Source organism: Mobula hypostoma, chromosome 6 (assembly GCF_963921235.1).
Source record: "Mobula hypostoma chromosome 6, sMobHyp1.1, whole genome shotgun sequence".
Taxonomy (NCBI): Eukaryota; Metazoa; Chordata; class Chondrichthyes; order Myliobatiformes; family Myliobatidae; genus Mobula; species Mobula hypostoma.
The window spans coordinates 139,113,542-139,138,412 of NC_086102.1; the positions used below are offsets into that span (position 1 = coordinate 139,113,542).

Below are 24,871 nucleotides of genomic sequence, written 5' to 3' on the forward strand. Positions count from 1 at the left end.
TCTTTCAGAACCCTGGGGTGTACACCATCTAGTTGTCACCTGGTTGGGATATGGTCCAAATGCAGAGTGAGAGACACTGAAATGGGTCGATAGTTCACAGACTTTAAATGTGAATAATATTAAAGGGAAAAGAAAAGAATAAACACTAGGCTAAACAGGGTCATTAACTAAAACTGTCAGATTGAAAACAAAGCCAACACTACGGTTGAAAAGAACAACTAAATATAAAATGAATACTGCTAGTCTTCAGAGTCAGTTGACTCGACAGTCCAATTTCTCAGGCAAAGCCTAATGCAAGCAGGCAGCAAAGCATTGCTGTTCTGTGTTTATGTCTCAACAAGCACTATGATGACAAGTATAGAGTTAAATACTATCACAATGAAATAATAATTCGCTGACATGTGCATATTCACAAGCACAATTGTTGTATCTACTGTGCTGCTGAATCTGTGGTGTGCCACTGGTCTTGGTGACTTATCCAACTTCAGACCTTTCAATCCCCCAAGAACCTTCTCCCTATTAATGGGATTTCATGCACTTCTGCCCCTTACAGTCTCAAGTTTCCAGCAAACTGCTAAGGTGAAGTGAAGACTGTGCACAGTGAAGACTGATGCAAAATACTTATTCAGTTCATCTATTAATTCTGTCCCCCATTACTACCTCTCCAGCATCATTTTCCAGCAGTCTGCTATCTACTCTTGCTTCTCACTTACATTTTATGTACCTAAAGAAACTTTCGGTATCCTCTTTAATATTATTGGCTAGCTTACTTTCATATTCCATCTTTACCTTCTTAATGGCTTTGTTAGTTGCCTTCTGTTAATATTAAAAGCTTCCTAATCATCCAGTATTAAAAGCTTCCTAATCATCCAACTTCCCACTAATTTTTGCTCTATTATATGCCCTCTGTTTGGTTTTTACTTCTGCTTTTAGCCATAGATATGTCACTTTGCCTTAGAATAGTTCTTCCTCTGTGGATATATATATATCCTGTACCTTCCGAATTGCATCCAGAAATGACAGCCGTCGCTGCTCTGCCATCAATCCTGCCAGTGTTCTTTCCCAATCAGTTCTGACTAACTCCTCTCTCATGCCTCTGTAATTCCCTTTAGTCCACTGTAATACTGATACTTCTGACTTTAACAGCTTCTCAAAATTCAGGGTCAATTCAGTCAGATTATGCTCAATTGCCCCTAAGGGCTCTTTTACCTTAAGCTCTCTAATCAATTCTGATTCATCGCAGAACACCCAATCCGGAATAGCTGATCCCCTAATGGGCTCCACCCCGAGTTGTTATTAAAAACCATCTCATAGGCATTTTAGAAATTACCCCTCTTGGAATCCAGCAACAACCTGACTTTTCCAATCTACATGCATATTGAAATCCCCCATGCCTACTGTAACATTGCCCTTTTAGCATGCATTTTCTATTTCCCATTGTAATTTGTAGACCACATCTTTACTACTGTTAATATAACTCCCATCAGTGCCTTTTTACCCTTGCAGTTCCTTAGCTCTAACCACAATGATTCAACACCTTCTGACCCCATGTCACCTCTTTCTAATGATTTAACTCCATTTTTTTACCAACAGAGCAACACCACCCTGTGCTGCTTTTCTGCCTGTCCTTTCTATACAATGTGTATCCTTGGACACTAAGCTCCAAGCTATACTTATCTTTCTGCCATGATTCAGTGATGCTACGACATCATACATGCCAATCTGAAACTGTGCTACAAATTCAGCTACCCTATTCCAAGTACTGAAGCATTTAAATGTAACGCCTTCAGTCCTGTATTCACCCTTTTCAATTTTGCTACCTTTTACATTGCAACTCTTTCTGTTTACTGCAATTTTGCCCTATCATCAATCTCTCCTTGCTTAGAGTTTCACTTCACATTGCCTCTGTTTGTAAACCAACTACCTCATCTTCAGCACTGTCACTCCGGTTCCCATCCAGGTTCCCATCCACCCACCAAGTTAGTTTAAACCCACCTGAGTAACACTAGCAAACCTGGCCACAAGGATATTGGATTCATGTGTAACCCACCCCTTTTATATAGGTCATACCCTATGTTTCCTCTAAGCTGCGCGTGTGTGCGCATGCGCACACGTTTTTCAACCGGCGCACAAAGGAAATTAATGTGCGCACAAAAGGTTAGTTATCTAAAATAATATGGTAATTAATAATTATACTTATAGAAAATAATCTTTTAGCTAAATGTTTGTTAATTAGTTAGTCGGTTTTTCAAATACCACAATGCACGTCACTAATTTACGTCAACTCACCTTTCCTGTTCTGGTTTGTACAGCTGCATCACGGGGCTGACAGTGTTCATATCATAAAGTTTATAAAGATCTGTTTCAAATCCTGTAGATAGCTTACTAAATTTTTATTGAAAAAGATCAGTCAAATGATCCTGTGGCTAAACACTGTCACGAGAAATTGATAAACATCACATACAGAGTAGCTTTACAGGTTTTAAGTAATGTCTTTGATGAACTGGCTGCACTGTGCAAGATTCTGCAAAACAGTGGCCTGACACCGATTGACTCACTTCATTTTGTGCGAGGCAAAATTAACAAGATAAGAAAGCAGTATCTGGGAGACAATGTTTCGTGGAGTGACAAAGTTAAAGTTTTGCTAAGCCAACAATGTGAAGAAAACGTCACAATAGATACAAGTTCACTGTTGACTTTTATAAATAGTCTTTGTGTTCATTTAGAAGAAAGGTTTCCTGAAGATGAGGTACAAGAATGGTCAGCTTTTGATTTCTCCACAACTGCAGATTGTGACTTCACATTTGGTGATGAACAAGTTAATGCCTTATGTCTAAAGTATCATGATTTTCTAGCTGAAAATACTGTAATAGTTAGACAGTTTAATGATTTCAAATTTTCCGTGCAAGAAAAAATTAAATCCAAACTGATTTCAAACTTTGCTCAAATGGTGACATTTGTACTTCAAAATGAACAGTTTTGCGACCTTGCACAGTTGATGGACATTGGGGGAACCTTTCTTGTGTCTGGTGTGGACTGTGAGCGAGGTTTTAGCCTATGAATCAACTCAAAAACAAGCTGAGAAACTGTTTAGGTGAATGTCATTTGGATATGTTAATGAGAATAGGATATGTTAATGAGAATCAAAAGCTATCAATTGGATGGAAGTTCTATTAGTCTAGATAGAGTTCACAAAGAATGGGTAATTGCCAAAGACAGGAGAGAGAAAAAAAACTGAGTGACTTAAATATGTATGTTATTTTGTTGTTATTCTGTGCAGTTTTATGTGAAATATTTTGTAAACCTACATAAACTGTGCCATGTGTGCATTCAGTGCGCACATACTTTGTTACAGGAAAAAAAAATTGCACAACATAAGATTTTTGCACACACTGACTACTAAAAATTAGAGGGAACATTGGTCATACCTTCCCCAGAAGAGATCCCAATGATCCATAAATCTGAACCCCTGCGCCCATACCAGTTCCTCAGCCATGCATTCCCTGCCAAATCATTTTATTCTTACCCTCACTGGCATATGGCACAGGCAGCAATCCAGAGGTTACTACCCTGTTTCTGAGCTTTCTACCTAGCTTCCTATAAGCACTCTTCAGGAAGTCCTCACCTTGTCTACTTATGTCATTGGTGCCAATATGCACTGAGACTTCTGGCTGCTCACCCTCATCCTTAAGAATGCTCTGGACCCAATCTGAGACATCCCTGATCCTGGCACCAGGGAGGGAACACACCATCTGGATATCTCTAGCGTGCCCACAGAACCTCGTCTCCATTCCTCCGACTAAGGAATCTCCGATCAACACTGCAGTCCTCTTCACCTCTCTGCTCTTCTGAGCCACAGTGCCAGAGATCCGGTCACTGTGGCTCCCCCCGGTAGGTCACCCCCTCATTATTGAGGGGAACAGCCATAGATATACTTTTCACGGGCTGTACATTTCCCCTCTTTCTTCTGACAGTCACCCAGTTGCCTGTCTTCTGCAACCTAGGGGTGACCTTCCTGTAGTTCTTGTCTATCACCTCCTCATTCACCTGTATGAGTTGAAGGTCATTGAACTGCAGGTCCAGAATCACAGGAAGTGGATATTGGATAGTTTGTGAGCTGGTGAGCTCCTCCTACTGTTCTCATAAACCCTTTTAAGCTGCACAGCACCATCCAGAGCTATCCTTCCCAACCTTGACGAGTTATGAGCCAAAGATTCCTCAGAGTCAAAGTGAAAAGACGTTAAAATTAAGCTAATTATTACAGTACATATATGCACCATACCGTACCGATGGCAGCCTGCACAACCTGAGGCGTCTACAGTCTCACACCAAGACATTGGAGCAACTCATCCGTGAGCTACTCTTCGCAGATGATGCTGCCTTTGTTGCCCACACAGACAGCCCTGCAGCGTACAACATCCTGCTTTGCAGAGGCTACCGAGCTCTTTGGACTGGAAGTCAGCTTGAAGAAGACAGAAGTTCTCCATCAGCCCGCACCTCAGGAAGATTACCACTCTCCCCGCATCACCATCGGTGAGGTAGAGCTGATGACAGTCCATCAGTTCAGCTACCTGGGGTGCACCATCTTCTCAGATGCCAAGATCGACAAAGAGATTGACAACAGACTGGCAAAGGCAAACGGCGCATTTGGCAGGCTGTACAAAAGCATCTGGAACAACAAGCATTTGAAGAAAGGCACAAAGATCAGCGTGTACAGAGCCACTGTACTGACCACCCTCCTGTACGGCTCTGAGTCGTGGGTCACCTACCGTCACCACCTACGACTCCTTGAGCGTTTCCACCAGCGCTGCCTCCGCACAATCCTCAACATCCACTGGAGTGACTTTGTCACCAACATCGAAGTCCTCGAACAGGCGGAGGTCACCAGCATCGAGGCCATGCTGTTGAAGATGCAGCTGCGCTGGGCAGGGCACGTCTCCAGGATGGAGGATCATCGCCTGCCCAAGATTGTGCTGTATGGTGAACTCTCCACTGGCCACTATGACAGAGGGGCACCGAAGAAGAGGTACAAGGACTCTCTGAAGAAATCCCTTGGTGCCTGTCACATTGACCATCACCAGTGGTCTAATCTAGCTTCTGACTGCGAGGCCTGGTGACACATCATTCACCAGTCTGTCCCCTCCTTCGAGAATGCACACAAGGCTGGCATTGAGGACAAAAGGAGGAGGAGGAAGAACCGTAACACAGCAGCACCAAACCCAGAACAGAATTTCCGTTGCAGCCACTGTGGCCAGACCTACCTATTCCATACTGGCCTCATCAGCCATCAGCGAGCCTGCAGAAGACGTGGGCAGCCCCCTTCCTATATCTTCGTTTGCAAAGCCAAGCTATGATATGCGGCATATACTGTATAACCCTGAGATTCATTCTTTTGTGGGCATTCACAGTAAATACAAGAAACACAATATAATTAATGAAAGACGGTATCCAACAGGACAGACAAACAACCAAAGTGCAAATGACATCAAAGTGTGCAAATACAAAAAGAAAATAATAATTATTATAATAAAGAAGCATAAGTATCAAGAATCTGAGCTGAAGAGTCCTTGAAATGGAGTCTAAAGGTTGTGGGAACAGTTCAGTGATGGGGTGAATGAAGTTCAGTGAAGTTATCCCCTCTGGGTCATGAGCCTTTTGGTTGAGGGGTAATAACTGTTTCTGATCCCTGTGGTGTGGGCCCTATGGTTCCTGTACCTTCTTCCTGATAGCATACCTGGATGATGAGGCTCCTTGATGATGGATGCTGCTTTCCTGCTCGATCGAAGGTCTTGATCATTGCATATTCCTGAAAATAACAATAACATTACTTAGATACTGACAGATACAGACTGTTGAAATGCAAAGGCTCCGCAGGGAAGTGATTTGGTCATGAATCCATAATCTCATTATCAGGAAGATGAATTAATAACAGTGAAGGTTAATGATAATGTAATCGTAACCATCTGAAAGGAAGAATACGTATCTGATTGGTAAATATAAAGCAGTATCCTTGGCGTCTGTTACTGAGAGCGCCATGACCAATAACCAAATTTCTACATTGTCTTTTCACTTGCACATCATTTATTTATGATAGTAATATATTTTGTTTGAATCAGGTATTTCAGTTATAAACCCCTTCTGTTAGTTAACATTTGAGATAAAATTATATTTAAAGTCTGTAGTAAACAATCTGATTATAATTGTTTTTCAATTATTATTGCTAATAAATTTAAAAGGTCATATCTTTTTACATTTTCTTAGATTCTTTGTCCAGCTTTAGAATGTTTTCATGTAGGGTACTGGGTTGTTAATAAATGGTAAATGGTTCTGTTCTTTTTCCGGTGTAAGTCTGTTTATATAAAAGATATCTCTGGGCAAATAACTCAGTGGTCATTTAGTCGTGGAATTACAAATTACTGGCCATACATTATTAACCACATCAGCCGTTTCCAGCCAATCCATGGAGGAACACTAATTAAATAATATGCTATTCATATATTTATGCTAGTTTACACTTTACTTCATATGTCAAAAGGGCAATGTTACGATAGTCATGGGTGATTTCAATACATAAGTGGATTGCTAAAATCAAGTTGATGTTGGATCCCAAGAGGGAGAACTTGTAGAATGCTGACAAGCTGGCTTTTCAGAGCAATTCATGGTTGAGCCCATTAGGGGATCAGTTATTCTAAAATGGGCATTGCATAATAAACCAGATTTGATTAGAGAGCTTCACGCAAAGAAACCCTCAGGGGGGAGTGATCATAATTTGTTAGAATTCACCCTGCAATTTCAGAGGGAAAATCTAAAGTTAAATATAGCAGTATTACAGTGGAGTAAAGGGAATTTCAGAGGCATGAGAGTAGAGCTGGCCAAAGTTGACTGCAAGGGACATTAGCTGGGAAGATGACTGGAGTTACTGGAAGTAATTTAGAAGGCATAGGATAGATGTATTCCAAAGGCAGTACGATGCAACCATGGCTGATAAGGAAAGTCAAAGCCAATATAAAAACCAAAGAGATTGCATATAATAGAGCAAAAAATAATGGGAAGTTAGAGGATTGGGAAGCTTTTAAAAACCAACAGAAGGCAACTAAAAATATCATGAAGTAGGAAAAGATGGAATACAAAGGTAAACTGGACAATAATATTAAAGAGGATACTATAAGTTTCTTCAGATATATAAAAAGGTGAAAGAGAGGTGAAAGTATATATCGCACGGATGGAAAATGATGTTGGAGAGGTAGTAATGGAGGACAAGGACTCGAAAGACAAACTGAAAAAGTATTTTGCATCAGTCTTCACTGTGGAAGACACTACTAGAATGCTGAAAGTTGAAGAGTGTCAAGATCTGCACCAGATGGTCCAGACCCCGGGGTTCTAAAAGAGGTGGCTGAATAGATTGGGAAAGCATTAGCATGATCATTCAAGAATCAATGTTTTCAGGTATGGTTCTGGAGGAATAGATAATTGCAAATATTAATCCACTCTTCAAAAAGGGAGACAGGCAGAGGAAAGGAAATTATAGGCCTGTTTGTCTGAACTCAACGGTTGGGAAGATGTTGGAGTCGATTGTTAAGGATGTGGTTGCGAAGTACTTGGAGGCACAGAATAAAATTGTCCCAAGTCAGCATGGTTTCCTTAAGGGAAAACCATGCCTGGCAAATCTGTTGGAATTCTTTGAAGAAATACCAAGTAAGATAGACAAAGGAGAATGAGTGGATGTTGCATACTTGGATTTTCAGAAGGCCTTTGAAAAGATGCCACACATGTGGCTGCTTAACAAGTTAAGAGCCCATGGAATTACAGGAAAGATACTATCATGGATAGAGCAATGGCTGATCAGCAGGAGGCAAACAGTTGTAATAAAAGGAGCCTTTTCTGGTTGGCTGTTGGAGACTAGAGATGTTTTACATGGGGTCTGTGTTGGGACCACTTCATTTTACATTTTATGTCAATGATTTGGATGAGGGAATTGATGGCTTTGTTGCAAAGTTATAAACAATATAAAGATTGGTGGAGGGGCAGGTAATGTTGAAAAAGCAGAGAGGCTGCAGAAAGACTTGGACAGATTAGGAGAATGGGCAAAGAATTGGCAGATGGAATGCAGTATTGGGAAGTGTATGGTCATGCAATTTTTAGAAGAAATAACAGTGCAGACTTTTTCTAATTGGATAGAAAATTTAAAAATCTGAGGAGCAAAGGAACCTTGGAGTCCCCAAGCAAGATTCCCTAAAGGTTATTTGGCAGGTTGTGTCATTCATGAGGAAGGCAAATACAATGCTAGCATTCATTTGCAGAACACTAGAATATAAAAGCAAGGATATAATGTTGAGGCTTTATACAGGAGCATCCATTTAGAATGGAGATGAGGAGGTACTTCTTTATCCAGAGGGTGGTGAATCTGTGGCATTCTTTACCACAGGCAACTGTAGAGGCCAAGTAATTGGGTATATTTAAGGCAGATGTTGATGGATTATTGGTTAGTCAGGACATGAAGGGCAACGGGGAGATAGCAGGAGATTGAGGCTGAAAGTGAAATTAATCAGCCATAATGAAAGGGCAGAGAAAATTTAATGGGCCAAATGGCCTAATTCTGCTCCTATGTCTTATATCATTGTCAGATGTGTTCCAGCAGTTCTCTAAACTAGTTATTCTTGTGCAGTTGTCCATGAGCCTATGCATATAAATATGCATTTGTAAAAATATAAACTTTGTTCTTTAAGGTTTTGAAACTTAATTGCTTCCATTGTTTTATCTTAAAAGTGAGCATGAGTGTAATACACTTTAATGTCTCAAAACCTAACCTAAACACCACTCACTTTAAAAGGTTTGCAATTGAGTTTTATGGAAAATAGTATACCTACAGTCTGAAATTAAACTATAGAGGCCAAATATCCTTTCTCAAGCTCGGAGCTGCCTTGCATGAGAATGGATATATGCTGAAATATTTTAAGGCAGATTCAGAACCAGGTTTATTTTCAGTATGTTGTTTCATCACAGCATTACAGTGCAAGTTTAAAAAATTGTTATATTTGCAATCAAATACACATGAAAGTCACTATGATTTCCACATGGATTAGTTTGCTAATCTCAGTCTCTGGAAGAAACGAGTCTCATTTAAAAAAATGAGTATTCACTCCTATATGTATAATCTCTGAATTTACAGCAATGGGTGTTTTATACGACCCTCACTACTCTCTCAAAATTCCTTTCCCATTTCTTAATACCATCAATAAAGTCCTTACTGTGGTCTTATCTTTAACACAATCTTTCAGCTTTGAACCTTTTCCTCCCTAAACACTCAGGTTATTCCTTCTCTGCTACTTCCCCAACTTCTGCTTCTGAATCCCACTCTGTGACTCACTGTGGAAAATGTTAGCATCTTGGTGTAAGATGATGATTAAAAGTAAATTTAGCCATAATATATCCCAGGGTTCAGATACCGTGCCAACACTAACTGTCTAGACTTGAACAAGACTAATCAGTTATGTGTGTTAATATAACCCCGCCCCAACAAGAGTTAGTGCTTCCAGGCATGGAATTTGGAATGCAGAGGAGGGGGGTGGCGTGGAGATGGGAGGGGAAAGGTGGTGTTCTGGATTTAAGCCTAATGCTGAATCCAGACATGGTCGTTGCTGTTTCTCAATCAGGAAGTGGCACTGCCCTGCAATGAGGTGACCTGTTCTTCAGTTTCATAGTTGCTATGGTCAAAATGTAACCAAGAACAAGGTTTTATAAAAACAAGCGTCAAGGCATGTCACATCTATTAATAGAACAGCACTTACAGTTAACAAACCCACACTCTATTGTGTAGGACTAATTTAATATGACTTTGAAACTAAATAAATGCAATATTATATGTATGTCAGATGATTCTTATAAAACTCTAGATTACTATTCAGTACTGCAATAAGGTCTTAAATTCACGCCAGTTGTAAGACTCCGAAGGAAATTTGCAGGCAAATTGATATACCATTAGACATACCTGCCTGTCATGTTGGGTGATGGTAACTTAAAAACATGAAGGAGCATTTAGCTGCTTCTATTGACTTCTTGTTTCCCTCCGCACACAAGGAAGGGGAAAATCTGATTTCTGCTCTTATTCCCCCTAAACTCCAGCTCCACAAAGAGCACTGGTTGGGAAGGTTAACTCTGCTTCCCACCACATTATCTCTGTTTCCCTTTCATTCATTTGTTTGGACTTAAAGCTCAATTGACGAGAAGAAAACATTTGTTTCTTTTGCTGTTAAAAATGCATTTAAGTGAAACTAATCTGAAACAAAACTCAGAAATAAAATCAAAAATGTTTTCAAAGTTTAAAGTAAATTTATTATCTAAGTCCATACACACTATGTTATCAAATATCACCCTGAGATTTACTTTTGTGAGCATTCATAGTAGATACAAAGAAAGACAATGGAATCAGTGAAAAATTACACATAATGTGCAATAGCTGATAAACTGGTGCAAACACAAAAACAGATAATGATAATCAGTGCATAATATTGAAACGAGTTGTGGAGTCCTTGAAAGTGAGTTCATAGGTTATGAAATCACGTCAGCATGAATTAAGTGTCAGCGTTAATTAAGTTATTCACGTTGGTTCAGGAGCCTGATGACTGAAGAGTAGTGAGTGTTCCCAAAACTGGTGGAGTGTGACTCAAGTCTCCTACACCTGCTTCCCAATAACAGCAGTGAAAAGAGAGCATGGCATGGGTAGTGGGGGTACTCGATGATGTATGCTCAATGGTAACAAAGGCTGTTCCTGTGATGGACTGGGCTGCATCCACTACTTTTTGTAGGCTTTTCTGTTCATAGGTATTGGTGTTTCCATACCAGACCATGACACAACCAGTCAGAATACTCTTCACTGTGCACCTCAATTTTTCTTTGCTCCCCTCACCCACTCCAAACTCAACCCTCCGAAAAAATGCGGAAATGGCTAATTTGAAGGGACATATCTGAGGTGGTTGGAGGAAAGTATAAGGCGGATGTCAGAGGTAGGTTTTTTTTTTATGCTGAAAGTGGTGAATGCATGGAATAAATTGCCAGGGGTAATATAGATAGATACATTAGAGACACTCAAGAGATTCTTAGAAAGGCACATGGATGATAGAAAAATAGAGGGCTATGTGGGAGGGAAGGGTGAGATTGATCTTAGAATGTTAAAATGTTGGCACAATATTGTAAGCTGAAGGGCCTGTATTATGCTGTAATGTTCCATCTTCGACCTCATCACATCAGATCTCAATTCTGCATCCTCTAGACCTGATGGTGCTCAACACTGCACTGCCTGCTTCTATCTCTTACTCAAGATGCACAAACAGAATTGAATGGTGGAAACAATTTTTTGCCCAGGGCTGTCCATTTCTTTCAGGTAAAAAAAAAGATCCCACCAGTTCTCCTCCACTAACACTCTCATCTGCCAGGCAAAACTTGTTCTCACCCTCAACAACTCTTTGGATTCCTCTCACTCTCTATAAATCGAAAGGTGTAACCATGGCCATTGACATTGCTTCCAGCTATGCCTATCTACTTGTTTGCCATGTGGAACAGTCTTTGCTCAAAAAACGTACTCGGGCACCATTTCCCAACTCTTTCATTCTTACATTGATGACGGCATGGGTGGTGCTAGAAGGTTTGTGAACCCTTTAGAATTTTCTTTATTTCTGCATAAATATGACCTAAAATGTGATCAGATCTTCATGTTAGTTCTAAAACTAGATATGAAAACCCAATTAAATAATTAACACAAAAATTATACTTTTTCATTTATTTATTGAGAAAAATGATCCAATATTACACATATTTGCTGGAAAAAATATGTGAACCTTTGCTTTCAGTAACTAGTGTGATCCACCCCCCCCCCCCCCAATAGCTTCAACCAAACATTTCCAGTAACTTTTGATCAGTCCTGCTTATTGGCTTGGAGGAATTTTAGGTCATTCCTCCTTACAAAACTGCTTCAACTCAGGGATGTTGGTGGGCTTCCTTGCATGAACTTCCACAACATTTCTGAAGGACTAAAGTCAGGACTTTGATGTAGCCATTCCAAGATGTGAAATTTCTTCTGCATTAACCATTCTTTGGTAGACTGACTTGTGTATTTAGGGTCGTTGTCTTGCTGCATAACCCACTTTCTCTTGAGCTTCAGTTCATGAATGGATACCCTGTCATTTTCCAGCAGAATTTGCTGGTACAATTTGGAATTTATAGTTCCAATCAATGATGGCAAGCTGTCCTGGTCCTGAGGCAGCAGACCAGGCCTAAACTATGACACTGCCACCACCAAGTTTCAAGATGGGATGAGGTTCTTATGCTGGAATGCAGTGTTTGCTTTTCACCAAACACAATGCCTCTCATTTAAGCCAAAAAGTTCTATTTTGGCAACATACATCAAAGTTGCTGGTGAACGCAGCAGGCCAGGCAGCATCTATAGGAAGAGGCGCAGTCGACGTTTCAGGCCGAGACCCTTCGTCAGGACTAACTGAAGGAAGAGTGAGTAAGGGATTTGAAAGCTGGAGGGGGAGGGGGAGATGCAAAATGATAGGAGAAGACAGGAGGGGGAGGGATGGAGCCGAGAGCTGGACAGGTGATACGAGAGGATCATGGGACAGGAGGTCCGGGAAGAAAGACGGGGGGGGGGGTGACCCAGAGGATGGGCAAGAGGTATATTCAGAGGGACAGAGGGAGAAAAAGGAGAGTGAGAGAAAGAATGTGTGCATTAAAAAGAGTAACAGATGGGGTACGAGGGGGAGGTGGGGCCTAGCGGAAGTTAGAGAAGTCAATGTTCATGCCATCAGGTTGGAGGCTACCCATACGGAATATAAGGTGTTGTTCCTCCAACCTGAGTGTGGCTTCATCTTTACAGTAGAGGAGGCCGTGGATAGACATGTCAGAATGGGAATGGGATGTGGAATTAAAATGTGTGGCCACTGGGAGATCCTGCTTTCTCTGGCAGACAGAGCGTAGATGTTCAGCAAAGCGGTCTCCCAGTCTGCGTCAGGTCTGCGTCGTTCACCAGCAACTTTGATGTATGTTGCTTGAATTTCGTCGGGTCTTTGATGTATGTTGCTTGAATCTGCGTCGGGTCTGCGTCGTTCACCAGCAACTTTGATGTATGTTGCTTGAATTTCCAGCATCTGCAGAATTCCTGTTGTTTGCGTTTAAGTTCTATTTTGGACTCATCAGTCCACAGAACATTCTTCCAATGGCCTTTTGGCTTATCCACATGGTCTTTAGCAAACTTTAGATGGGCAGCAATGATCTTCTTGGAGAGTAGTGGCTTTCTCCTTCCAATCCTGCCATGCACACCATTGTAGTTCAGTGTTTACCTGATGGTAGACTCGTGAACACTGACATTAGCCAATGAAAAAGAGGCCTGTATCTCCTTCAGTGTTACCCTGGGGTTCTTTGTGACCTCCTGGAATAGTACACGCTTTGCTCTTGGAGTGATTTTTGTTGGTTGACCACTCCTGGGGAGAGTAATAACAGTGTTGAATTTCCTCAGTCTGTCTGACTGTGGATTGGTGGAGCCCAAACAATTTAGAAATTATTTTGTATCCTTTTCCAGCCTGGCGAGCATCAACAACTTTTTCCTGAGGTCTTCAGAAATCTCCTTTGATCGAGCATGGAACACTTCCAAAAACCTGTGTGGTGAAGATCAGACTTTGAAAGTGAAGACCTAGATTTATGTTCTTTAAATAGGGCAGGCCCTCCCACACTCACACCTGATAGTCATCCATTGGATTAAAACACCTGGCTCTAATTTTCCTTTTAAATGAACTGATAATCCTAGAGGTTCACATACTTGTTCCAACAAATACAAGTAATATTGGATCATTTTTCTCAATAAATAAATTAAAAAGTATATATTTTTTGTGTTATATATTTCATTGGGTTCTCTTTAACTAGTTTTCAGACACATCTAGATCTGATCACATTTTAGGTGATATTTATGCAGAAATGGAAAAATTCTAAAGGGTTTGCAAACTTTCTAGTGCCACTGATAGGTGCTGCCTCTTGCACCTGTGCAGAACTTGTCAGTTTTAACTATCATCCACTCTATACTCAAATTCATTTGGACTTTTTCTGACATCTCTTTCCCATTGTGGATCTCTGTCTCCAGTTCAGGAAGCAAACGATCTGCTGACATTTACTATAAGCCAATTCATTCCGGATGCAATTTGGACTACACCTTCTCCTACACAGTCTCTTGAAAGGACGCCATCTCTTTTGTTTAATTTCTCTGTCATCCCTTTACAAGAAATGTGGTTTCTCCTCTCCTGTGGTTGATGGAGCTTCCTCTCACATTTCATGCATTTCCCATGGCTTCTGCTCTCAAACCTCTCCAAAGTCAAGAACAGAGATAGGGTTGTCTTGGTCCTTACCATTCACCCTTCCAAATTCTGCATCTGACACCCCATCTTTCCCTGTTTCTGCAGCCTCATGTGTCTCCACCCATCACCTTCCAGTCTCTGTCTCTATCTCCACCCTCCACCCACCCCATATGGCTTCATCTGCCCCCCTATTTTTCTCTCCGTATCTATTTCCACTACCATCCACCAGCCCTTGTCCCCTGACTCCACTCATCCTTCTCCCCGACTCATGTCCTTCTACCCATCATTCCCCCCCCCCCTTCGTCTGGTCCACCTATTGCTGCCAGGTCATCCCTCACCCTCTTCTCATTTCTACCATCGGGCAGGAGGACAAACATCACTGGCTTCAGAAAGAGTTAACCTTTTAGGCTCTTCAACCAGCATGGATAACTTCACTCACCTCAACACTGAACTGACTCCACAATCTGCAGACTCATCTTCAAGGACTCTACCGCTCATGTTTTCAGTATAATCTGTTTACTTTTTTTTTATTATTTGCATAATTTGGCTTCTTTTGCACAATAGTCAATTGTCAATGTTTATGTACAATTTTTAATAAATTCTATAGAATTTTATTTTCCTGTAAATGCCTGCAAGAAAATGAATTTCCAAGCAATATATGGTGACATATACAAACTTTGATAATAAATTTTCTTTGATCTTGAACTTTGAACCCTTTTATACTGACTATCTCACCTCTACACTCTCAGTCCTGGTGCAGGGTCTTGAGCTGAATTGCCAACTGCAGATGCAGACGCTGCCTGACTGGCCGAGTTCTTCCAGCCACTCCGTTTTTGCTTTCTTCCAGATTAAAAGAATCTGAAGTATCTCCACTCAGATGCTTAAAGCCCCAGAGGCAACATAGTGCAAATGCCAGAGGTCTGAAATAAGACAGAAAATGTTGAATATCTTTAGTAGATCAAGGCAACATCTGTGGGGGAGGGCAGGGTCAACTGGAGATAACAACTCAGATCAATAACCCTTCATCAGAATGAGAACCCATTTCCATTCCCATTGCACTACTCCCCTTTATTCTTTGATTGAGTGTCTACCAAAATTTCTTTCATTGTCATGTGTCTTTTCATCAGCATACTCCTCTGGTCTCTGACCTATTCCAGGTGGATTCTAACCAACACTTAAAGCTTCATTTTGGATTTGTGCATGATTATAGGCATCTTTAGAGTAGTCAGATCATCATATCCTGAGCTTTACTCTTCCCATCATGCATTGACACTTCATGATCCCCAATCGCACTCTTCACTGGCCTTGCTCTCTTCACAGAAGCACTTTTAAGCTGCTGCCTCACTCTTATTTTAACAAGGCTACTTTCTTCCTTTCAAGTGTCAAAATCTTCAAACTGAAATGGTAACGCTGTTTCTCTCTCAATAGATTCTTCCTGACCTGTTGAATATTTTCCAGTGCTTTTAAAAACTGCAGTTTTACAGTACATTTATTGTTCTTGTATTTTGGAGATGAACTTTAGACCTCATTATTTATCTCATCATAGCCCTAGCAAATTATTTGTCTACCTGTACTGCACCTTCTCTGTAACTTATCATAACACTGTTATAACATGCTGTTATTGTTTTTCCAGTAACCTGCATCAAAGTATTTATCTTTCTGCATGGATAGATTGCAGAATAATATTTCAGTTTCTCAGGATATGCGACAATAATAAACTAATACTTATACCAATAGGAAAGAAATTCAAAGATTCAAAGGAAAGACTTCCAGTTAAGATGGCACTGTTGAAGATGTGCAACAGTTTACTGGTGGATCATAAGGCAAAAGATTTGAGGAAAAACACGGCTTATAACATATTTTCTGAAGCAAACTGTGGTGAACTATTGCCACAGATGGTGAGGAGGCAGGTGGAGGAGACTGGTTTGGGGGATGAGCTGTGATGGGGCATGGTGAGGCACAATGTGTTCGAGCCAGGTTCGCAGATGGAGTTAGTGGTCTCGTTGCTAGAGATCAAGTGAGTGATTTGGAGAGGAGTCGATGCAGAAGAGGTTTGATGCCCATCCACCTAAACTGGGTGCGAGGTTGGATTGCTCCAAGCGCCGAGCTGATTTGGTAAGATTGAGAATAGCTTCAGGCTGGGCGGGCCAAGCATATTGGGGAGCCAGGATCAGGGTCCTAGAACGTGGCACTTTCCGGTGCTTGGACAATTTAAACTGTCAGCCGAGATAGACTGGAAAGCTTGAGTTTCAGGAACAAAGTTGAGGGCCAGGCTGATCTCCTTTGCTCTCTCATGAATGTTCATTCCTTTCTCCATGGTGCTGAGGCTGTGAACTGATCAGGCTGCTGGGTCTTTTTGCCCACTGGTGTGAAGAACTGGGGGCTGAGCCTTGGACCTACTCCGGCTGCTCTGGAAGTGGATCCAGAACTCGGTCTGGTTCGGAATGCTGTTAGCTTGCTTCTGTTGTTTGCATGATGTGTGTGTGTTTTTTCCTCTTTCTTCTTAACACAGTGGCTCTTTGGTTTTTTTTAAAAATTGTGTTATATGGGTTCGGGGAGGAGAGGGGAGGAGAGGGGAGGAGAGGGGAGGAGAGGGGAGGAGAGGGGAGGAGAGGGGAGGAGAGGGGAGGAGAGGGGAGGAGAGGGGAGGAGAGGGAGGAGAGGGGAGGAGAGGGGAGGAGAGGGGAGGAGAGGGGAGGAGAGGGGAGGAGAGGGGAGGAGAGGGGAGAGGGGAGGAGAGGGGAGGAGAGGGGAGGAGAGGGGAGGAGAGGGGAGGAGAGGGGAGGAGAGGGGAGGAGAGGGGAGGAGAGGGGAGGAGAGGGGAGGAGAGGCATTAGCGGAAGTTAGAGAAGTCAATGTTCATGCCATCAGGCATGATCTCTTACTAACTCTACTTTCAGTTAGTCCTGACGAAGGGTCTCGGCCTGAAACGTTGACTGTACCTCTTCCTAGAGATGCTGCCTGGCCTGCTGCGTTCACCAGCAACTTTGATGTGTGTTGCTTGAATTTCCAGCATCTGCAGAATTCCTGTTGTTTGAGAAGTGGCAGATGGAGTTCAAGCCAGATAAGTGTGAAGTGGATCATTTTGGTAGGTCAAATAAAATGGCAGAATATAGTATTAATGATGAGACTCTTGGCAGTGTGGAGGATCAGAGGGATCTTAAGGTCTGAGTCCATAGGACACCTAAAGAAGCTGCGCAGGTTGACTCTGTAGTTAAGAAGGCGTAAGGTGTATTGGCCTTCATCAATTGTGGTATTGAATTTAGGAGCCGAGAGGTAATGTTGCAGCTATATAGGACACTGGTCAGACCACACTTGGAGTACTGTGCTCAGTTCTGGTTGTCTCACTACAGGAAGGATGTGGAAACCATAGAAAGGGTGCAGAGGAGATTTACAAGGATGTTGCCTGGATTGGGGAGCATGCCTTATGAGAATAGGTTGAGTGAACTTGGCCTTTTCTCCTTGAGCAACGGAGGATGAGAGGTGACCTGATTGAGGTGTTTAAGATGATAAGAGACATTGATCATGTGGATAGTCAGAGGCTTTTTCCCAGGGCTGAAACGGTTGCCACAAGAGGACTCAGGTTTAAGGTTCTGAGGAGTAGGTACAGAGGAGATGTCAGGGGTAAGTTTTTTTACTCAGAGTGGTGAGTGTGTGGAATAGGCTGCAGGCAACGGTGGTGGAGGCGGATACGATAGGGTCTTTTAAGAGACTTTTAGATAGGTACATGGAGCTTAGTAAAATAGAGGGCTATAGGTGGTAAGCCTAGTAATTTCTAAGGTAGGGACATGTTCGGCACAACTCTGTGGGTCGAAGAGCCTGTATTGTGCTGTAGGTTTTCTATGTTTCGATGTTTCTATAAAGACTTACACAACACTTTTCACAGTTGCTGGAGTGAGAGTTGTGATCTGTAGCTTGCCTTTTTGGATTAGGTGCTCAAATGCCTAAGCATCGTTCTCTTAACCTGCCATTTCAGTGCACATTGAGGTCTCTATCCTGAAAGAGCAGGAGAATTTTTTTTCTTCCATGGGTGGATTTAGTATTTGCAATATTTGCTTCTGACTGTACATAAGGATATCTGACAATCCTCCCCTTATTGATATGTATGTTTCCTTGGCCTTCAGCTGTAGACTTGCATGGGCATCTTCTTTGTTTTTTTTATTACATTGGTACATTTCCCTCTGGATCTGATTAAATGTTTTCAAAATTACTCTTCCTTTCTAATTCCTTTTCTTTGCTCTACAGTGTTTCCTTGGAAATTAACTGAGGATTCTGGGGATCATGAGTAAATAATTTTTAAATCCTGTCTTCTTTACTTTCCTCCCACATATTTCTAATAATTTGCTTGGATTTTGACCATGTTTACAAAATTGCTTCTTTTACTCTTGACATTGTCTGGAAGTTTCCTTGAAGCTGGTTTCCAGTTATTTATATTAATAGAAGAATACGTAGCTTCTGATAGATAGGCCTTCCAGCATTTCCAGTTTTGGACAATGAAATTTTACAAAGGGATATAATTCATAGTTTAGTAGCTCTTCAGCTTTGCTTTTAGCAGTGATGATCCATTTTATTCATTGGTAATAAGAAAAATGGATCATCCCTGCTCAAAGTAGATGTAAGAGTTCCAAACCATTTAAACTGAGCCTAATCAAATTGTACTCGGACCATGGCTTTCCGTACCCCTACCATCCATGTATCTAACCAAGCTTCTCATAAATGTTGAAATTAAGCTCACATCCACCACTTGTACTGGCAGCTAGTTCCACACTCTCACGGCCCTCTGAGTTTCCCCTCATATTCCCTTAAATATTTCTACACTCCTCATTATTTTGTATACCTCTATCAAATCTCCCCTCAATCTTTTATGTTCCAAGGTATAAATGCCTAACCTATTCCAGCATTCCTTATAACTCAGGTCCTGGCAACATCCTTGTAAATTTTCTCTGTACTCTTTCAACCTTATTTATTTACTTCTTTCCTGTAGGTAGTTGGCCAGAACTGCACACAATACTCCAAATTAGGCTTCACCAATGACTTACTCAACTTCAACACAACATCCTATCTCCTGTACTCAATACTTTGACTTATGAAGGCCAACGTGCCAAAAGCTATTTAGCAGAGCAGCCACTTTCAGTGAATTATAGACGTGTATTCCCAGAAGGTGGTGGGGTGGAGATACATCTCTACTAAAGGAGGTGTAAGGCACTCCCTCCCACCTTGTGAAAGGTGTAGCACCTGCATAGTTCCCCTATCAGGGTCATGGGAAACTATGGGAGCAGGTGGTGGATAGTCATATGAGCAGTTGGTGCATGTCACAAGTCCAGGACCACAGACAGCAAGCAACAATCTCTTAGGAGTATTGATAATAACTTTCTTGTAAAGATACTGCCAAGAAGAAGACAATGGCAAACCCTTTCTCTCGAAAAACTTGCCAAGAACAATCATGGTCAAAAGACCATGATCGCTCATGTCAAATGACACATCACATAATGATGATATGCAGATTCTTTTGTTCTACCACACTCCTCAGGGCCCTACCATTCACTGTGCAAGGCCTACCCTGGCTGGTCCTACAGAAGTACAGCACCTCACACTTGCCTACATTAAATTCCATCTACCATTTCCCAGCCCATTTTTCCAGCTGGTCCAGATCCGCTACAAGCTCATCTGGACCAGCTGTCACTACACTACACCCCTCATCTTGGTGTCATCTGCAAATTTCCTTGTCCAGTTTATCATCCAGATCATTGATATAGATGACAAACAACAACAAACAGCATTGATCCCTGTGGCCCACTAGTCACAGGCCTCCAGTCAGAGAGGCAATCATCTACTACCACTCTCTGGCTTCTCCAACAAAGCCAATGTCTAATCCTATTTACTACATCATCTTGAATGCCAAATGACTGAACCTTCTTGACAAAAGTCCCATGTGGGACCTTGTCAAATGCCTCGCTAAAGTCCATGTAGATAACATCCACTGTTTTGTCTTCATCAAACTTCGTAATAACTTCCTCAAAAAATTCTATGAGATTGGTTGAACTTGACCTCCCATGTCTACCCTAGTATCCATATATTCAGTCCCCTAGAATACCTTCCAATAACTTTCAAATTACCGATGTCAGGCTCACTGGCCTATAACTTCCTGGTTTGTTTTTAGAACTTTTATTAAGCAATGGAACAACATTAGCTATCCTCCAATCTTTCAGTCCTTCACCTGTCACCAAAGATTATTTCAAAATTACTGCTAGGACTCCTGTAGTTTCTGCACTTGCCTCTTTCAGGGTCTGAGGGAATATCTTGTCAGGCCCTGGTGATCTATCCACCATAATTTATCTCAAGGCAGCAAACATGTACTCCTGTGTAATCTGTATAGGGTCCATGACCTCAGTGTTGCTTTGCCTCATTTCTATAGATGCCGTGTCAATCAGGAGAGATAAAAGAAGCCATGAAGTTGCCCTAGCAGACAAGGTGAAGGAGAATCCTAGGGCATTCTCCAGATATGTTAAGAGCAAAAGGATAGCAAGGAACAAGGAATAACTAGTGATATTTAATTCCTTAGGTGTAGTAATGAGAAATTGGATAGGCAGGGCTTATACTTACTGAAGGGTGAAAATAAGGGTAGGAGACTAAATTGTGATCTTATAGAGATTTATCAGACTCTGTAGGGCATAGATACCATAGGTAGTCAAGATTTTAGTCCTTGTGCTGGGGAGCCTAGAATTCATGTGCATTGGTTTAGAATAAGAGGAGAGAAAATTAAAGAAGATCTAAGGGATAGGTTTCTCAGACCAAATGTGGCAAATATCTGGAATAAGGAGCTAGAGACAGGTACAATTGCAGTTAAAAAAGTTTTGGGACAGGTACAGAGGAATATGGGTCTAATGCACTGCGACGTGCATAGATGGGCATCCCAATTGGCATGAACTAGAGGGGTTGAAAAGGTCCAATTTTGTGCTGTACTTTCCTATGATCCTAATAACTCTCATTGAAAATGTTACAATACACAGTATGAATGTTGTGAAATAGAAATTGCTGCCAAATTTCATTTCACTTCCACAAAGAAACAGTACATGTGGATCAGAGCTTCTTGTGGACCTGGAATCTATAGTAATTCTCCTTAATGTAATTAGATTTTTCCTATCATTCCTTATCTAATAAAAATTCACTTCCTTTTCTGATGTAAGCAAATCTGAATTACTATATTTACAGCCATACACATAAAAGTTGCTGGTGAATGCAAGTTTTCCTAAACTTATACCCATCTAAACCTTTCCAATATGTGAACCAGATCCTTTGTTTCTGTGACGTTGAGGGAGAGGTTGTTTTCTTGACACCACTGTGTCAGGGTGATGACTTCCTCTTAGTAGGCTGCCTCATTATTATTTGAGATTAGGCCAATCAGTATAGTGCCATCAGCAAACTTAATTAGCAGATTGGAGCTGTGGACAATGAAGAACTGTAAACAATGAAGAACATATCAGTCAGGATGAACTATTGGAGCAGTATTGTATTAAATTATGGGCAGCATGCTTTGGGAAAGATTTGAAGACTTTGGAGTGGATGCAGAAGAGATTTACCTAAACAAGAAAGTTTATTCCTATGGATAATCTGGAGAAGATGGGGACCAGAAGAAACTTTGAGAAGATCTAATAGTGTAATAAGCTCTTTGGGCCTGTGCAAGGAGCTGGAGTGTATTGGATCCGAAGTGTTCAGAGCACCTTAATTGGTTAATTGTTGCTTAATGAAAGTTGTAAATCTTTTAGCATTTCTTGTGTTTTTTTCTCAAAAGACTCACTCTTTGTGATGTTGTTTCCCGCTGACTTCTGATTAAGCTTGTTAAATTTATTTTGATAAACTCAGGGATTCTGTGTTGCTTGTATTACTAAAGTGGATGCCTGATCAGTACTAATCACGGGGTCCTAGTTTTGAGAATGTTATATCTTGCTGTATCACTCAGCCCAGACAATGATGTTCTGTTGGACTCGACTTAATGACTGAACAATAACGATGACTAAGGAGAAATTGTTCCTCAGTGCCAGAGGGACCATGAGCCAGCAGGTATTGAATGACAGTGATTAGCAAAAGAAGCAAGGGTGATTCAAGAAAACATTTTGCACAGAGAGAGTGAATCCGAGTCCTCTGGAGTCCAGAGGCTGAACTCTTGGGGTTAGGTGTGAGGGAGGAACGGCGCTGTTGTTGTTTTGTTGCTTGTTGTGTTCTGTTTTGTTCTGCTAAGCATTGTGGGCATGCTATGTTGGCACCTGGGAGTGTACTGATACTTGCAGGCTGCCCTCAGCACACCCTGGAGTCTGTTGGTTGTTTTTGCAAATGACACATGTCACTGTATACATCGGGTCCTTAAGCCTGTTATAGCTGGAGGCGATAATAGGGACAATCTCCCACAACCTATTTGCACCTCAAATAGCATCTGACAGCCAAGTCCAGCTCCCGGCCTTCACCTGTGGCTTAACTACTAAACCCGGCAGAACTGTTTCTACTGACAGGAGAAGGGGTAAAGATGGGTTACTGGTGCCCTAAAACCAGCCGGTTCAGGCAGATGGGGCTCATCAGCCGTGGTTGAGAGCTCATCTCAGAGAAGGAAATCGCTGATCTCAAACCTCTGCTGCCTTGCAGCTATACCCATTCATGGGGAAGGCTTTGGGAATAAACCCCGAAAGGAAAAAAAATCCAGAGTTGGAGTTCCTAAGGCAGTCCTACACTGAGTTCAATGCTGTCTGGCAACTCCTGCGACGCCTCTGGTACCAAACTGCTTCGGTCTCTGCTCTTCCTTTGGGTTCATCAGATGCGTGGAGAGGGGGCGCTTGCTATATGGGCAACTGTTTGCTGCCTATATCGTACTACTGCCCAGGCTTGCGTATTGAGACAATTAGGACACAATATCCATGGTCAGCTCTAACCGACGGAGGCCTCACTCACTCATTCAGATGTAATAAATAAACTTGAATCTGGAATCTAGGACGGAATGTGCTGGTGGGGGCACATTCAATGTTGGCCTTAAGAAAGGACCGGAGAAACAGAAGCAAAGAGGAGGAATTACGGGATAAGAACTGGGTCTCTGCACACTCTAAAGTCCTCTTTCCAGGCTGTATACATTGTGATGAAATGATAACATTTTAGATAGAAGAAAATTGCTGCCCTTATTAGCGAGGAGAAGGCAAATCTTTTGCATGCTGGAAGTCATTGCCTATTTCACTCCATCGGCTGACAGCCTCTGGACTGAATAAGGAATGGGAGGCGGTGTGTCTGAAACGTCAGTGAAGTTTGACTTTTGGACACGCTACACGGTACGGGGAAAACCCAATTTAATGTACTGGTCATAAGTTACAGCTTGATGAAGGAAGACCCTTTGAATCGGTAAAGTCGTCCCTTATTTACCCATTCCCACCCAACCACGGTCTGCACTAACCCCTCAGAAAGTTCCGCTGCGCAAACCACCCGGTTAGCCACACCAACAGTGGACTTGTCCGCTTGCCCATTCCTCGCAGTCCACCGACCCAGGTTTAACCCATTCCGCTCCGCGTAGTAACAAACTAGAAACATCCCGAATCACCTTCCTTCTCCCTACGCTACAATGAACCACCGATCTACTATATTCTAGAAAGTCTGTATTTTTACTGCATTCCGAAGTCGACTGGGACGTTTTAGAAATAAAGGCTTTAAAGGCTTAAAGTAGGGACAGTTTGGGAATCAAATATTATAAGGTAGTGCAATTGGACTGAACCTACCTCGGGTTCAGTGCGCAATAAGCGGTAAAAATAACTGAGATGGTTGTGGGCAAGGTATATTCCTCAAACACTTAAATATCAAACCAAATTCATACTTTATTTTTCTTTTATAATTTTATTGTTTTTCCCATCTTATGAAAAATGAAGTTTGAGGAAAATATTATACCTGAGCTGAAAAGACTAGCCAATAGAGTGCGCAGTCTCGCCCTGTACGGAATTTTCCTTCGGTAGTCTCTCCACAGCAAGAACAGAATTAATCCAAAATATCATGTTTACTTTGGCTGCATCACTACTCCCAGAGGTCTAGTTTGTGCTGGGGTGTAATCCCAAAGAACTTCAATTCTGGAATTTGATTGGAGTTTGGGGAGAACACAGGGTGGTGATGGTTTGTGTGGGTGGTGGGAGGGGGGGGTCGGTCCCTGCCTTGCTTGTTTCTGAGCGAACGCTGGGGGGTTTCCAAGCTCACTTTAAAACCATGCGTTCACTTTCAGAGCTGGACGGAGTCGGCGGCGCAGTGAACCAGAAAGACCCTGTATCTGGAACCCTGCATCTGTTTGCGGAGCGGTTGTTACCAGGGTAACCTGCGTCTGGCTGCACACGTGATCTATGATTTAACCAACCCAAGTGCACTGCATCAGCGATGTTAGGCTTCACCGCTCCCTCCATTAGAGCGCTCAGGCAGGTAGTGAGTTGGAGGGTGCGATAGAAGGACAGTAGCATATTTCAGGTCTATGTCTAACTGCTGGGCTCCATCGGCCAGTAGTTCTGAGACGCTACGCC

At 41.9% G+C, this 24,871-nt stretch overlaps 1 long non-coding RNA gene across 1 annotated transcript; it reads right to left on the reverse strand.

Annotated features, from left to right (window-relative positions):
* Nucleotides 1–5,735: 5,735 nt before the first annotated feature.
* On the reverse strand, nt 5,736–24,354 carry LOC134347662 (uncharacterized). Its single transcript, XR_010018225.1, has 3 exons — nt 24,258–24,354; nt 15,078–15,262; nt 5,736–5,806 (listed from the first exon to the last, which is right to left on the reverse strand). It is a non-coding gene; the product is annotated as an uncharacterized LOC134347662 (long non-coding RNA).
* Between the last annotated feature and the right edge of the window lie 517 nt (nt 24,355–24,871).